Raw genomic sequence first — 9,199 nt, forward strand, 5'->3', positions numbered from 1 at the left:
TGCTCTGCTGCAGAGATGGAGACAGAGACAGGCCAAAGAATTCACTTTGAACAGTGTCATTTTTTCCTTTTTCACCCCTCATGTGTCCTCTCACGCCCACCCGTTCCTTTTGTCAATTATATACTTCCAACTGAATGGTGGCTGGAGAATACACCGTTTGCTCAGTGGAACATACCCGATGCGTTCCCAGCACGGAAACTTAAAGGTCATGTTTATTTTCCATGTGCATGTATTTTTCATTTGATCTGCTGAGTGTCCACACTTGTACTCTGGCTCTGTGTTGACTAAATGTGCCAGCTATCAGCTCTATACAAACACAAAGGCAGTTGCACTGCTGGATCTATTGTTCCACTATGCATCAGCCATGCAGTAACAACAGACCAACCGCTACCAAGGAGAGTAGCAATGAAAAACTCCCAGCAAATATGCTACAAATTTGACCATAACCTTATGTTACGCACAGTGCCAGCATCCAGTATCTGCCCTGTGTGCACTGTATAAATGCGTGTAGGTGGTGCGAGTGGGTGCGTGTGTGTGGCCCAGATGTTGGCAACTGGGTTATGTAGTCGAAGCTGGCCCCACAGACAGTCATTAAGCCCAGCAGCCCAGGGCTAGAAGGTTAATTCCCCCGCCTGGAGGAGTATGTAGGTGGGAGGCAGGAGGAAAGGAGGGAAGGAGGTAGAGGATGAGGAGGAGAGCAGGCGGCGGGGGGAGCAATGGGAGGCGAGGGTGCTGTGAAGCTCAGCACTCAGTTCACACAAACAGCACTGTCAGCAAGAGTGGAGCAGCTCCACTGCCAGACGGAGGAAAAGGAGGGAGGGAGCCGGGGCCTGACAGGGAGGTGGTGAGGGAGGGGGAGAGAGAGAGATGGACAGAGGACCTGAAGATGAATGGTGAGAAGGGGAATGCAGGGAAGAGGAGGGGAATACAGTAAGAGGGTGAAAAGAATTCATGTCAGAAGGTTGGACAGGCAGAGGGGGAGATGAAGGGGACATGAACGAGTAAGGTAATGGAGCGAAAGAAACGGGTGGAGAAAGGAGGCAGAAAGATACTGTAAAATGGGCTGTGGAGTGATGAATAGAAGACGAGGAAGGAACAGGGGAAAGGGGGGAGATGGGCGGAAGGAAGGCTGACATGAAGAGTTGTTTTGAAAACCAACAGGAAGTCTACTGACTCAGACCAGTGCGTCAGGGAAAGAAAGGAGGAAGATTAATCAAAGAAAGCAATAAGCACCACGGTGGAAGGCAACACAATATGTGGAAAAAGGAAAGATAGGGTCATGTACAGGAGATTGATTCAAGAGAAGTGGAGTAGGAGTAGGACTGCATGTGATACTTTGGGGTTTTGAGTTCCTGCGTAAAGCTGTGGGTGTGTGCGGAACTGCGCAGAAAGTGCATGACACAGGGGGTGCGCTCAGTTTAGTTTGGATAGCCATAAGGTGGTTGTTCAGATTCAATCAAAATAAAGTCCTTGACTCTAAAATATGACAGCTTGGAGAACAGCAGACAGCCAGACAGGAGATATTCAAAGCCCACTATGTGATCACACGGAGAGGAAGGTTGTATCTATTTCATTGTCCAGAGTTCTAATTTAATGAAAAAGGGCCTCTGTAACCCTTTAAGACTTCAGGGGGCTCCTGCAAAGGCCTCCAAAATTGTCTTTGTGCATTGAGCTGGGGAGTATTACATTCACACTCTGAGCCTCGGCATTAACTACAGCCATCTGACCTGATGATCTGATTGGAGCCCTGGCTTCTGTTGCCTGCCACACTACAGCTGCCATATCAGTGATGCTTCTGTGTTCTAAATCTGTAGACAAGGTCAACATGTTTTTTTTTCCTGGCCAATCTGGCTCCCAGTCGACCACAAGTGAAGGAGATTTAACAGGCAACCGCTGACTGAGAGCACGCATCACCAGCAAAGAGAAGTGACAATTGCAGGCATCACGAAAAATCACAGGAAGAAACATAGATAAGAGGGCATCAAATGACTGTAATAGTAATTGATAGTTTCCTAATCCCCTTGGCAGCACTCTCTAAGCAAAAGTCTGAATAGGGACATGAACCTTAAACATTGTGAAGTCTGTCACCGCTTTGGAGGATCTGTACACCAAACAGTATAGGACCATGTGCATGGACACATATCAGGAGAGATTTGGAAAAACCCAATTAAACACAACGACACGCTATTTGCTGTTTCCAATTCTCCCATTAATTCCCATGCTTGTGTCCCTGTTCTTGTTGGCACCATGGAGTTCCAAGCTGTGTGTGTGAGCAAGTGTGTGTGTGTGTTGGGATGGATGGAGAGGCTTGAGACAACCAGCTGTGGTGTCCAGATTGGGGAGGGATTATTTCCCAAATCTCCCCCATTTACCTCAGCTGACTAACAAGCTGCTACATAACCATGTTAATTCACGGATATTACAACTTTGATTCTGCTGGTAATAACAAACAGTGCAGACCAATCAAAGAGGACTAGCTGATGAGATATTTAACAGACATACAGTGTGTGTGTCTATGCAGAGATTAATACTAGAGAGGGTTCATATCAGATGAAATATCAATTAGACTAATACTGTGAAATATACTGTATACAGCTTTACACCTTGGGCCATCACATGCTATTAGCCTGTATTGTTGCTATCAATGACTTATATATAACACAATCATTTTGAATGTAAAGATCCGATTTTGAAGGACCATCATTTTAAATAATCTAATTACTAGAATGTTGACTTGACTTTTGGGTAATAAAAGTACTGCAGCTAAAAAGATATTACAGCAAAATGCTTGTAGAATGCTGCACAGTATTAATTGTCTATTTTAATAACCTTTGCTTTTATAGGAATTGTTTTAAGCATAGGATATTTTGCATGCAGTGAAATCAGCATGTCATGTTTTTATGCTTCCAGGTGGCATAAAATCATGTTACTATACTATTACATGCCCACTGTTATTTTCAAAAGAAATTAAAGATAGCAGATCAGTCTTTGTCAATGAGTTTTTATTCAAAAATCTACTCTATCTACAGCCAGGGAAGAAGAAGAAAAAAAAACTACCAGACTTCTTCAGGGAAGTGGAACTGTTCATCTAACAGATTCCTGTGTGAAGTCATGAGGTCAGAGGATGGACAGGACCGCTGAAACAATATTATTAGGTCACTGAGGGAAGAGAGCAGGGTCAGATAATAAGACTCAATCCGGCTGAGTGAAAATGAATGGGAGGGAAAGTGCTGACACCTCCCTCGCTCTGGCTCATCCAATTCCCAGCACTTATACTGTGCCACTGATATTCATGCCGAGCTGTCTGTCCACGGCCCACAAACTTTAACATTCGCCATCTCCATCGCCCCATCTATCACCCCACTGTGGTGATAGACAAATGGAGAGCTAAGCAGAGAATATGGTGGCAGGAGGGAGAGAGAGACATGAGGGGACAATATTGAAATTTGAGGTCAGAAAAGACAGTTGTTGTATCCACTCATGTGTCCCATTCACTTATACACAGGAACCTGACCAGTGTACACTAAATACACACACACAAACATCAGAATAAGACATACATTATTAATCCCGGGGGGGGGGGATTGTTCACATTCCTGGGATTAATAAAATATTTCATGTTGAAAAAGTATTTACACACACACACACCTATACAATGCCGGAGCCTCCTATCACAAGCAATTCAATATAAAGACACACAGAGCTCAGGCAATAACCTGATCCTGGTGAGAGATGTTATAGGCTTTGACAGGCAGGGCTGAGCCACACAGCCCAGGCTGTTCTCCTAGTGTCACTAACAAAACAGAAGGATTAGAGGATGAAACAGAGCTAAATCTGGGCGAGCTAAAAATGGGGGCAAAAACAAGGCATGGAAAGAAACAATATTGAATGGATCCAAAGCACGCCTTTAACAAAAGCTATTAAGCAATAAAAGGCCACTTTAATAACAAAACCCTTGTGTTCTATTATTTATGTTCTGCTATGAACAGATATCCCCTCACACACTACACAAGCACACATGCACACCCCCACCCCCCCTCTTCCTAAACAATTCTGCATTTTTTTTTTAAAATTCCATATAAAAGAACCTCACAGATTGGATTCATTCTCCTATAAACCTTTAATCATCACTCTCACTGCCACCATTTAACTACAGTGCACTCAGGTCAGGTGTAGTGTTCATCCTCACCTTACGTTCATTGCATTAGCATTACCATAGAGATGACAATTTTCCAATTTTTCCCCACAGGAGAACTACAGGTCCTGCAGTTATCACAGGATTAAGTCAATGATTCAAATTGAAATGACATCATTTGTAATTAATAGTGAGTGAGGGTTCCCGCTTGAGAAGTTTTGTTATCTCAACATGACACCCAAGGTAAAGTTAAGAATCTCTGTTCACTACACAGTTTGTATTGGACAAACGACTGAGAGCCAATGTAATAACCTGTTTTTTCCCTTTATAATGCAGTGCAGCAGTTATGATGTGATATGATATTTTACTGTTTATTTTTTGTGCCATATAGAGCTTGGTTAATGGACCGTTGCAAAATGCCATGAAATAACTTAAGTTAATATAAAACTACATTACTATAATGATCAAATTCTACAAATATGAAGACGCTGCAAAATATTTAATAAATAATATCTGTAGCCACCTGCTTGTCTCACATTTCACTGACTGTAACCATTAAACGAATCAACTTCTACTGCTATGCTTGTAGGAACGACAATAGACACTCAATACTGCAAACTGCCACCACCCATCTGTGGCGCTAACCACGCTGAAGAGAACAAGGAATGCAGTGGTCTGATATAACATTTTACTTTCACCTTCTGCCAAACTGATCACAGACCACAATGATCTCACTGCACAAACATGTCCTCATTTTGAAAGGCTCAAGCTGGTTCTCACAGGGATAGAAGTACAGAGCCCACAGACATTAAAAACACACACATTCAGGCCCAAACACACCTCTGCCAACAGATGGGCTTATGGCTTTGCTGAGGTGGAGTTTCCTGCCCGTCCCATTTTCTGAAAATCCACTTTAATTAACATATCAGAGCTTCAAACGAGGCTAAACCTCTTCTCTGCAAACTGTAATCTGCCCAGTTTGAACTGACCAACCATAGAGCCTACATGATAAGGCTTGCCAACCGAAACACAAGGATAATCCAGTTATACCTGCTTATACAGCGGACAGCTAAAAGCACTGATCTGACAGGCTCCCTCCGAAGAGCCATAGCTTCCGTTTTGATTTAAGCAAAGTGTTTTGATTTACTTACATCATATTGCTGATAGGATTTGCTCAGTCATTTTAGCCAGCATGTGCTCCACCTGAGCTTTAACATTAATATACTGTATTAGGTGCCTTCAGGACTTTCTTTTATTCTTAAGATGTTTATCACCACCCTTCTTCTCATACACTCTATCCTAATTGTTCCACCACACCCTTCTGTAACACTTCATCTTTCCAAAAATGTATTTAGTTTCCTTCTTTTACATCAACTCCCAAAAACATTCCTCCACTCCCTCTACTGACCTCCTCCCGAGTCTATGTTGATCTGAACGTGTCACAAGAGCAATGACAGGGTGATTCCCTCCACCTGCAGACAGTCAGATCCCCAGAGGGCCGGCAGGGAAAGTTGAGCAAACCAACAGATGGAGGCTATTGTGTGAGGGGGGGGTGTTGGGTAGAGTGTGGCAAAAAGACGTAAGGAGTTATAAGGGCGTGTGCGTGTGCACGTGACTTCGAGTGTTTGTGCATGTGTATATGAAGTCCACGTTTGTTTTTGTCTGTGTGCAAGTATGTATGTGTGCATTCATCCCATTGTGTCTTTGTGTTGGTGTGCATGGGGTGGTGGGATGGGGCCACGCTAGATTAACACAAGATGTTAGAAATCTGTTGGCCTGACAGTGTGTCACAAGACTGTTTGGTTAATAGAGTCTCCTGGAATGTCCTCTCCTGCAGTTTTAATGAACCCTAAAGCCAAAAGGCCTAATGAAGCGTGCTCCGTTTGCCAAAACAGTCTCTCGGCTTGACCTCTCCTGACCTGCACCACTCCTGTGCCACTCGAGGTGGGGTCTCCATGGTGACTGGCCTAAAGAGTCTGCTGAGGCAAAGTTGTCAAAAGGGACAAAGGATGAAGCAAAGTTAAGCAGGCGAAACACAGGACATCAGCACATGCAGCTGCATTATATATAGGCTTAAAAATGGAGGTGGTGGTTTCCCCCAGTTTAAGATTTTAAATGTTGCATATTTCAGCTTCTCTTTGTTATCCTGACAAAAAGGCCAGTTAGCAAAAAGCTGCTGATTTCTGGCCAAGAAAACATTTTTCCTAACAAGCTCTTCCGCCTCGTCAGCATCCAAAAAAGCCACACATAATCACACAAACACAAAGTGCATGCACACACACACACAGGGGCTGGTTGTCATTGCAATTTAACTATTCTTTGTTCAAGCCAAGCAAGAGCCTTATTATTCAATAAGTACAGAATATAACACAGGGGGTATTGTGTGTGTGTGTTCATGGGAGTGGGGGTGTTGTGTTTTGTGTGCATGTGTGTGTGTTAAGTATGAGTTAAGGACTAATAAAGTGCGAGGCACCTAATTAAACAGTCTTTGTTTATGCTCTATAGCAGTGGTATAAACTCAGCAAGCACAATGCAGGGTGGTATGCCAGGTCACTATGCTCTCATTTAAATAACTACAGACAAAAGAAATGAGAAAGAAGGGGGCAATCAACTTCAAAAGAAATTCTTGCTTAATTGCAAAAGTGTGAGAAAACTAGCAAAGACAAAAAAGCAGGGGCTGATTAAAGCTGTAGTGAACACTGTTTGCAATCCTATTAAAACATCTGATCACAATTTAAAGGGTACATTAGTGGCTACATGTGGGATAGATATAATTGGATTGAAATTGTTTCTCCTATTCCTAATTTCTGACTGCACCATGACATGTCCTAAATAGTCAGTGAATTCTGTTGAGCTTGAGAACGGACCAAAAAATAAACAGCTTCCACACTGAATAACTTTTGATTAATGTTTTTGTTGCTGCTGTGAACTTTTGAAGCGCAGCACTGTGATTTTTTATTTTTTTTTTTTTTCAAAAAGAATAACAAGCACGGACATGCAATGCTTCCATTTTATTGCCAAGAAACAAACCGCACATGGATGGTTCGATTTTTCTAATTAGAATGTGAATCAGTCCTGAGACCACCACCCCTCCTCCTTTAAGAAAACAGTGAGAAACCTGGGCAATGGGCAATCAGGACTGTTGTGTCTGCACATTCCAGAAGCCAGCACGCTGATGGTTCCATTCATTATAATCCTTATTAAAATAAACACATTATGATATAATAACAAATATCCCAGGCTGCACATACTGTCATAATTGACAGAAATTAAAAATGCCAAGGACCTCTATATTACCTATAACCCCTCTCTCTCACACACACACAGACACGCCACACACTGTGAAATAGAATAATCAAGGTTATTTAAATGAGGGGCTGCATAAACAGTGCAAATGGTAGAAACATTATCGGCTGAACGTGTCTATGCATCCCTGATCTTGCAGTGGTTAGGGTCCATTTAGGACGAGCAGAGGTATATGCATTTTAATGGACCACACACATGCATAGACACACAGAATATGAAGAAATATACGTATATTTTTACAATAAACAACACAAACTACATCCATTGCGTGTGTTTAAATTTCTTAACCTGTGCATCTTTTTTATTGTATATTTTTGTCAGCAGGGAAAAACCCCAATCTACACATTGCACTACGTGTAGAGAAAACAGGGGCATTAGGGGATGTTGGGGGCAGGAGGGGAGATTTAGTGTGAGCTGACTGTGTATTTGAGAGAAAGACTGGAGGGGGTTCTGAGTGCTACCAGCTGACATTCCCATGCAATCCAAAGACTAATTGATTAAAGGGTTATGAACATGTGCGTATGGAGATGCTATTGAGTGTGCATGTGTGCATGGCAAATATGTGCCATATGGACAAGGGATTGCGCCTTAATCATCGGGAATGGGGAAAATATCAGCACCGCCTATTTGGCATGAATGCTATATGCTTAGATCTTGTCAGGCTTGGATTATTATTATTATAGTAGACTCCCAAACAAAAATTATGAAAATTTCAAAATGCATAACCACTATAAAATATGCATGTAAACACTGAAATGCAACATTGTCGGTTGGTTATTTTAAAGAGGGTGTGTGATTAAGTAAAAGTCTATCTAAAGGTACCCTAAGGGAGCAATGACCCCAACATCTACTAAATGCTAAACACTATTTCTAACAGACACCTCTTCAATTACCAACCATTCCCAGATCAAATACTGAAAATGCATTAGAGCCTGACACTACAGAGCAATTCAGTGTTTTCCTGTAATTCTGCACTTAAGTGAGGAACATGCCCTCTCCCTTATTGTAGTAAGAATGTGAACTGTGGGCTGTTGTCGATGCATCAAGGCTACCAAATTGAAGTAATTGCACAGTTGCCTGCCCAATGGACCCAGTCTGGGACTCATGAGAGGAAAGACCAGGAGAGAAGAGCCGGCAACTACTTTACTGAAGCTGGCTAATTGCTCACACCTATGCCTGCCTAGTTTGCCCGGGTGTGGATTCTATGGAAAGATGAAGAGCAGTGCTGAAAACATATGGGTGTGGCAACATAAGTCTGTCTATGTATTTTATTGCTTACTTTGACAATGTTTTGTTCGTCTACCTGACCTCATCCAGCTCTTTCTGTCAAAGTGAATATAACAAGACACAAAAAACAAGACGTGGGATCACTGCTTTGGTGCAGCAGAAAAGAAACTTTAGACTTCTTTAGACTTGTTTAGACTTCTTCTTTATAACCAGGCTGCTTCCAATGTCACAATGCACTTAGCTCTAGAGCAGTGTTTCCCAACTTTATTGAGCCATGGCACATATTTTACATAAAAAAAAATCCCACGGCACAGCACAAGCACTGCTCTAGAGCACCAAATGATTGACATCATATGGAGATGAGTGAAAAAATACCAATGAACAGCTAAGATGAAAATTCTACAATGGCCTCAAAGGAAAAAACACTTTTACCCACACACACATTTACTACTCATAATTTCTGTGTAAATATGCTGTTATAAGAATTAAAACTGTTTACATCTTCATGGTTTATTTAAGCTTCAGAGGCTG

The sequence above is a fragment of the Parambassis ranga genome, chromosome 16, assembly GCF_900634625.1.
Source record: "Parambassis ranga chromosome 16, fParRan2.1, whole genome shotgun sequence".
Classification (NCBI taxonomy): Eukaryota; Metazoa; Chordata; class Actinopteri; family Ambassidae; genus Parambassis; species Parambassis ranga.